Raw genomic sequence first — 8,774 nt, forward strand, 5'->3', positions numbered from 1 at the left:
TTCCTATTATGCATGAGATGAGAATCGCTGTTTCAGCTCTGCACCTTCACTTTTTCAAAATGATGGTCTATACTCTTAGAACTGTGAGCCAAAACAAACTCTTTCTCCATTAAGTTGCATTTGACAGGAAATTCTTTTTTTTTCCTTTTTTTATTTATTGTATTTGTGTTTTAATTTTACACAACAGCCATGGGTTCCGCTGTCCTCCCCCCTCCTGCCCCCAACCCCACCTTCCCCCCAGCCCATGCCCTCCATTCCCATCTCCTACAGGGCCAAGACTCCCCTGGGTATTAATTGAAACCTGGTGGATTCAATACAGGCAGGTCCAGTCCCCTCCTTCCAGGTTGAGAAAAGTATCCCTGCATAAGCCCAAGGTTACAAAGAGCCAGCTCATGCACTAAGGACAGGTCCGGGTCACACTGCCTCAGTGCCTCCCAAACAGTTCAAGCTATTCAATTGTCTCACTTATCCAGAGGGACTGCTCTAGCTGGGGACTCCACAGCCCCTGGCTCATAATTCATATGCTTCCATTCATTTTGCTATTTGTCCCTGTGCTTTTCCAATCATGGTCACAACAATTCACACTCTTACAGTCCCTCCTCTTTCTCCACAATTCGACTCCTGGAGCTCCATGTTGGGCCCAACAGAGGATCTCTGCATCCACTTCCATCAGTTATTGGGTGAGAGTTCCAACACAACCTTTAGGGTGTTTGGCCATCTGATCACCAGACCAGGTCAGAACAGGCTTTCTCTAGACAATTGCCAGCAGTCTACAGAGGATGTATCATGGTGGATTTCTGGGGACCTCTCTAGAACTCTGCCTATTCCTGTCCTCATTTATCATGGACTGTTGTTCCTTGTTCTCCCTTTCTGTTCTTGATCCAGCTGGTATCTCCTGCTCCCCTAAGCTTTCTTTCCCTTGAAACTCGAAAGTTGCCCTTCATTACTCCCACTGTCATCCAGGTTGTTCATGTAGATCTCATCCATTTCTCTGTCATTGGGCGATCCCTGTGTCTTTCCTAGGATCCCATTTTCTAGGTAGCCTCCCTGGAGTTGTGTAGCAGTCTAGTCATCTTTGTTTTACATCTAGTATCCTCCTATGAGTGAGAACATGCCATCTTTGTCCTTCTGAGTCTGGGTTACCTCACTCAGGATGATTTTTTTGAGTTCCATCCATTTGCCTGCAAACCTCATGATGTCATTGTTTTTCTCTGCTGACTAGTACTCCATTGTATATATGTACTGTATTTTCTTTATCCATTCTTCAGTTGAAGGGCATCTAGGTTGTTCCCAGGTTCTGGCTATTACAAACAATGCTGATATTAACATAGCTGAGCAAATTCCCTTGTGGTAAGATTGAGCATTCCTTGGGTATATGTGAAAGAGTGCTACAGTAGAGTCTTGGGGGAGATGGATTCCCAATTTTCTAAAGTGGCTGTACAAGCTTGCATTTCCACCAGCAGTGGAGGAGAGCTCCCCTTGCTCCACATCCTCTCCAGCATAAGCTGTCTTCTGTGTTTTTGATCTTAGCCATTCTGACAGGTGTAAGGTGGTATCTCAGAGTCATTTTGATTTGCATTTCCTGGATAATTAGGGATGTTGAGCAATTCCTTAAATGTCTTTCAGCCATTTGAACTTCCTCTGTGGAGAATTCTCTGTTTAGTTCTATAGCCCATTTTTTAATTGGACTGTTGGGCATTGTGATGTCAAATTTCTTGAGTTCTTTATATATTCTGGAGATCAGCCCTCTGTCAGATGTGGGGTTGGTGAAGACCTTTCCCATTCTGTAGGCTGTCACTTTGTCTTGTTGACCATGTCCTTTGCTGTACAAAAGCTTCTCAGTTTCAACAGGCCCCATTGATTGATTGTTTCTCTCAGTGTTTGTACTACTGGTGTTATATTTAGAAAGTAATCTCCAGTTCCAATGTGTTCAAGACCACTTCCTACTTTCTCTTCTATCAGGTTCAGAGTAACTGGATTTATGTTGGGGTCTTTGATCCACATGGACTTAAGTTTTATGCATGGTGACAGATATGGATCTATTTGAAGCCTTCTACACGTTGACATCCAGTTATGCCAGCACCATTTGTTGAAGATGCTTTCTTTTTTCCATTGTACATTTTTGGCTTCTTTGTCATAAATTATATTTTCATAGGTGTGTGGGTTAATGCCAGGGACTTCAATTCGATTCCATTGGTCCACATGTCAGATTTTATTGCCAGTATCAAGCTGTTTTTATTCCAGTAGCTCTATAGTAGAGCTTGATCTTGGGGATTGTGATGCCTCCAGAGGTTGTTTTGTTGTACAGGATTCTTTGGCTATCCTGGGTTTTTTGTTTTTTCATATGAAGTTGAGTATTATGCTTTCCAGATCTGTGAAAAATTGTGTTGGTAATTTGATTTGGATTGCATTGAATCTGTAGATTGCTTTTGGTAAGATTGCCATTTTTACTGTTAATCTTGTCTATCCATGAGCATGGGAGATCTTTCCATTTTCTGACATCTTCTTCAATTTCTTTTTTCAGGGACTTAAAGTTCTTGTCATGTAGGTCTTTCACATGCTTAGTTAGAGTAACCCCAAGGTATTTTATGTCATTTGTGGCTATTGTAAAGGATGATGTATCTCTGATTTCCTTCTCAGCCTGTTTGTCTATTGTATATAGGAGGGCTACTGAATTTTTTGAGTTGATCTTGTATCCTGCTATGTTCCTGAAGGTGTTTATAAGCTGTATCAGTTCCTTGGTTGAATTTTTGGGGTCACTCATGTATACTATCATGTCATCTGCAAATAGGAAAAGCTTGACTTCTTCCTTTCCAATTTGTATCCCCTTAATCTCCTTATGTTGTCTTATAGCTCTTGCTAGAACTTCAAGTACTACATTGAATAAGTATGGGGAGAGGGGACAGCCTTGCCTTGTTCCTGATTTTAGTGATATTGCTTTGAGTTTCTCTCCATTTAATTTGATGTTGGCTGTTGGCTTGCTGTAGATTGCCTTTATAATGTTTAGGTATGTTCCCTATATTCCTGATCGCTCCAAGTCCTTTATCATGAAGGGGTGTTGGATTTTGTCAAATGCTGTTTCTGAGTCTAGTGAGATGATCATGTGTTTTTTTTTTTCTTTGAGTTTGTTTATATGGTGTATTACATGGATGAAATTTTGTATGTTAAACCACCCTAGTATCACTGGGATGAAGCCTACTTGATCATGGTGGATAATTGTTTTGATGTGTTCATGGAGTCTGTTTGCCAGTATTTTATTGAGTATTTTTGCATCAATGTTCATGAGGCAGATCAGTCTGTAGTTCTCTTTCTTTGTTGCATCTTTGTTTGGTTTAGGAATCAGGGTAATTGTAGCCTCATAGAAGGAGTTTGGTAATATTCCTTTGGCTTCTATTGTGTGGAACAATTTAAAGAGTTTTGGTATTAAGTCTTCTTTGAAGATCTGGTAGAATTCTGCAGCGAAACCATCAGGTCCTGTGCTTTTTTTGGTTGGGAGACTTTTAATGACTGATTCTATTTCCTTAGGGGTTATTGGACTATTTAAATGGTTTATCTGGTCTTGATTTAACTTAGGTATGTGGTACCTATACAGAAAATTATCCATTTCTTTTAGATTTTCCAGTTTTGTGGAGTAGAGGTTTTTGAAGTATGTCCTGTTGATTCTCTGGATTTCCTCATTGTCTGTTGTTATGTCCCCCTTGTCATTTCTGATTTTGTTAATTTGGATGTTGTCTCTCTGACTTTTGGTTAGTTTGGATAAGGGCTTGTCTATCTTGTTGATTTTCTCAAAGAACCAACTCTTTGTTTCATTGATCCTTTGTATTGTTCTCTTTATTTCTATTTTATTGATTTTAGCTCTCAATTTGATAATTTCCTGGCGTCTGTTCCTCCTGGGAGACTTTGCTTCTTCCTGTTCCAGAGCTTTCAGGTGTGCTTTTAAGTCACTAGCATGAGATTTCCCCAGCTTCTTTATGTGGGCATTTAGTGCTATGAATTTCCCTCTTAGCAATGCTTTCATAGTGTCCCATAAGTTTGGGTATGTGGTGTATTCATTTTCATTGAACTCTAGGATGTCTTTAATTTCTTTCCTTATTTCTTCCTTAACCCATTGGTGATTCAGTTGAGCATTATTCAGTTTCCATGAGATTGTAGGTGTTCTGTAGTTTGTTTTGTTGTTGTTGTTGTTGTCGTTGTTGACATCTAACTTTAAACCATGGTGGTCTGATACAACACAGGAGGTTATTCCAATTGTTTTGTATCTGTTGAGATTTGCTTTGTGGCCAAGTATGTGATCGATTTTAGAGAAGGTTCCATGGGGTGCTGAGAAGAAGGTATATTCTTTTTTATTTGGGTGGAATATTCTGTAGATATCAATTAAGTCCATTTGAGCCATAACATCACTTAAGTCCATTATTTCTCTGTTAAGTTTCAATTTGGCCGATCTGTCCAAAGGTGAAAGTGGGGTGTTGAAGTCTTCCACTATTAATGTGTATGGTTTTATATGTGATTTAAGCTTTAGTAATATTTCTTTTACATATGTGGGTACCCTTGTGTTTGGGGCATAAATGTTAGAATTGAGACTTCATCTTGGTGGATCTTTCCTGCGATGAGTATGTAATGCCCTTCTTGATCTCTTTTGATTGATTTTAGTTTCAAGTCTATTTTCCTGGATATTAGGATGACTCGCCAGCTTGCTTCTTAAGACCATTTGATTGGAAAGTTCTTTCCCAGCCTTTTATTCTTAGGAGGTGTCTATTTTTGAATTCAAGGTGTGTTTCTTGTATGCAGCAGAAAGATGGGTCCTTTTTTCGTATCCATTCTGTTAGTCTGTGTCTTTTTATAGGTGAGTTAAGTCCGTTGATATTAAGGGATATTAATGACCAGTGATTGTTCATTCCTGTTATTATTTTTATTTTTTGGTGGTAGTGTGTGTGTACTTCTTTTTTTGGGTGTTTACTGCTGTGGTGTTATCTAATGCTTGTGTTCTTGTGGGTGTTTCTGACTTCCTTAGGGTGGAATTTTCCTTCTAGTGCTTTATGTAGGGATGGGTTTGTGGATAAGTATTGTTTAAATCTGGTTTTGTCTTGGAAGATCTTGTTCACTCCATCTATGATGATTGAAAGTTTTGGGTATATTAGTCTAGGCTGGCATCCATGGTCTCTTAGTGTCTGCCTTATATCTGTCCAGGCCCTTCTGGCTTTCAAAGTCTCCATTGAGAAACTGGGTGTTATTCTGATTGATTTGCATTTATAAGTCACCTGTCCTTTTTTCCTTTGCTGCCCTTAATATTCTTTCTTTATTCTGTACATTTAGTTGTTTAATATTATGTGGCATGGGGACTTTTTTGGGGGGTCTAGTCTGTTTGGTGTTCTATAGGCTTCTTGTGTCTTCATAGGCATTTCCTTCTTTAAGTTGGGAAAGTTTTCTTGTATGATCTTGTTAAATATATTTTCTGTGCCCTTGAGTTGGTATTCTTCTCCTTCCTCTATTCCTATTATTTGTAGGTTTGGTCTTTTCATGGTTTCCCAAATTTCTTGGACATTTTAGGTCATGACTTTGTTGGTTTTAGTGTTTTCTTTGACTGATGAATCTATTTCTTCTAATGTATCTTCAGCACTAGTGATCCTCTCTCCCATGTCTTGCATTCTGTTGGTTATACTTGCATCTGAAGTTCCTGTTCATTTACTTGGGTTTTCTATTTCCAGCATTCCTTCTGCTAGTGTCTTCTTCATTTTTTCTATTTCCTTCTTCAGGTCTTGAACTGTTTCCCTCATCTGTTTCATTGCTTTTGTATGATTTTCTTTTAGGTACTTATTGTTTTCTTCTGCTTTGTCATTTCCTCTAGTTTTTTATAGTGTTCTTCCCATTTTTTGTTTGTCTGTTCCTCCACTTTATTTTTTATTTCTTCTATATAAGGCTCTAGCCTCTTCATGATGTTACTTATAATGTTGTTTTCTTCTTCTTCTATTCTGTGATGTTCAGGTCTAGCTGTTGGAGAAGGGCTAGGTTCTGGTGATGCTGTATTACTCTATATTTTGTTGTATGTACTTCTGCCTTGATGTCTGCCCATCTCCTTGTGGATTTGTTTTTGGTCTTAACAGTGCACTTGTTCCAGACAGAGCTGGCAGATTTAGGGAGCCTCTCTCTGGTCCATATGGAAGCTCTGGGCCAGATGGGAGCTCTGGGCCAGATGAGAATGCTGGCAGGTTGGGAGCTGGGGTCTGGCCTCTGAGTCTCTGTAAGTCCCTGTTGTCTGCTTATCTTGTCCAGATGGGAGTTCAGGGGCAGGATGGAAGCTCTGGTCAAGATGGGAGTTCCGTGGCAGATGGGAGCTGGGGGCTTGTCTCTGAGTCTCAGGAAGTGGCTGGGGTTTAGGGTAGATGGTTGTGGGGGCAGGTCGTGGAGGTTGTAGGGTCCTCTAGTGGGTCTTGGAGAAAGGGAACCTTCTGGGTGGGGATGGGGGTTCCTGCCCTATTGCCAGAACCTGGGGCCCAGTTGGGCAGGTCTTCCTAGGGGTGGCTGGTGCCCAGGGGTGGGACCTAGGTGCGGGCCTCTCTGGGTGTGACCCCAGGTACTCACCTCTGGTCCAGGTGGGAGTTCTGGGGCACATGGGTTCAAATGTTTTTTAAGTTATGCTTTGAACACCAATAACGTCTTTTATCTTCCTTGTCATGGCTGTGGCTGGCAGTATCTCTCCACCTCAGCCTTCTCAGAATTCTCCTTGACAGGGAATTGTATCACAGCAGTAGGAAAAGAAACAGACAGTCTCTCCTCAGTCCCTGACCATGTGGGTACCATGATCTCAGACTCTCTGCCCATGGATCTCTGAGAAATACCTTTCTGTTGTTAAGAATCTACTCGTTCTGTTGTATTTTGTTATAGCAGGTCAAATTAAGGTGGGACACCGACATTACAAAATGCAGTAGGACTCTTAAATAATCAAGTTAGTTTAGCCAAGTTGAAGAAGATTCTACAGCTGACATTATTAAGAAAGATCAGATGGGGTATAGTGTTTTAAATGTGCATTTACATATATAAAGAAAATAATAGCACAGGGAACTCTATACAATAGATTCCTTTTGTCCATGAGGGACAGTGAGAGATTTAATCATGCTTTGTAGAACAGTGGGCAAACAAAATGTATATTGATTGTATCTGGGGTTTTCTATTTGCCAATTTAAGAACTTTTTGACCATGGGGACTTGAATCTTGGAAATGAAACTAAACTTTAGGTTGCAGATACTTATTGTATTTGTACATCTTTATGTGTATAGAAAAGAAAAGCATGGGCTAACATGGGCTACCTTGGAGTGTAGAAGCCATGGTGGGCAAGATTTAGATTTGCTTTAAACAAGAGAAGATTACTTTAAACAAGAAACAAAAATCAAATAAAAATTCAAGACTGATCAATTTGCATTGGCCAACTCATAAGGGAGCTTACACTGGGAAGGGTGGAGTTCTCTTCTTCATAAGATGTAGGGCCATGGGTCTTCTTTATATTTAGTATAATTTTTATTCTATTTTCTTCTTCATAAGTTGAAAATTGAGTCTTATCCAATCAGTGTTTCACGTTGGAAGCTGATAAATTTCAGGTATACTATATATTTTATTAAAATGCCATATCTTGAGATTACAGAAATTTTATAAAAAGGATGAAAAACATGGCTGACATATCTTTTCTTCAGTGTTTAATTCTGGAAAAAATATATAAAATTATGAGGTTTTTCTATTGTTAAAGATACTATAATGTTTATTGTTATTCATTTTTTTAATTAAAAACAGAAATAATTTATGTAATAAAGCAATAATAAAATTTAAAAGCAAAAAGAAAATACATCAGAAAGAACGAAAGCACCCTATTATGTACTCACCATGCTACTTTTGGGAAAATTTTCCAAGTATTTGGAACTTGGGGATGGAAAAACTTTTGAGTGCTGGAAGCTTAGTGAGCTGCCTTGTTGGGACTTACTGAGAGAAAAGCAGATTGGTGAGATGAAATTCGTGAAGTATTTCCTCATGGCCAATATACAGGAGCTGTGGTCTAGAGGACTCTAAGGCTACATCTCAAGTAGTTGAGACCTGTTACTGTATCTTAGGGTCAGAGTCTCCCTAAAGGGAGGTCATTGTTGCAGATTCATATTCAGTTGCCAGAGAAACCCCAGTATATTGTAGATACCAGGACAACAAATGGCCACCAAAGGCAGTGGTAGAGCCATATTGAGCCCATGAAACAAGTTTTGTGTGATGTGGGTGACAGAGCTGGGAAAGCAGAGCTTCCTAGGCCCTTTGGAACCTAGTAATTCATGAGTAAGTCACAGATATCAGACATTGAGTTACTTATATTATTAAACACTGGTTTTTCTTTGATTTGACTTGAACTGCATTATGGAATAAAAAGTATGTGACTTATGTTGGATTTTACAGGTTCCCACAGTTCCAAAACTTTGGACTATCCAAGAGGCATAGGACTTTTCAAGTATTGAAATTTTTTAAGACTATAAGACTGTGGTGATATTTTAATTGTGCTGAAATGTGATCTTATTTGTATGTTAATAAATAAAGTTTGCCTGGATATCAGAATTCATAGCAAGCCAGGAACAGAAGTCAGGCAGTGGTAGCTGCAACCTTAATCTGATCCTATGGCAGGCAGAGTCTCTGTGTGGTCAAGGACACAGCCAAGTGTGGTGACACAAGCCTTTAATCCCACTACCAACTATAGAGACCTGGAGGTCTGTATAGACAGGCAGTGTCAAGGAAGTGATATGGCTAGGCTT

Source organism: Onychomys torridus, chromosome 10, assembly GCF_903995425.1.
Source record: "Onychomys torridus chromosome 10, mOncTor1.1, whole genome shotgun sequence".
In the NCBI taxonomy this organism is placed as follows: domain Eukaryota; kingdom Metazoa; phylum Chordata; class Mammalia; order Rodentia; family Cricetidae; genus Onychomys; species Onychomys torridus.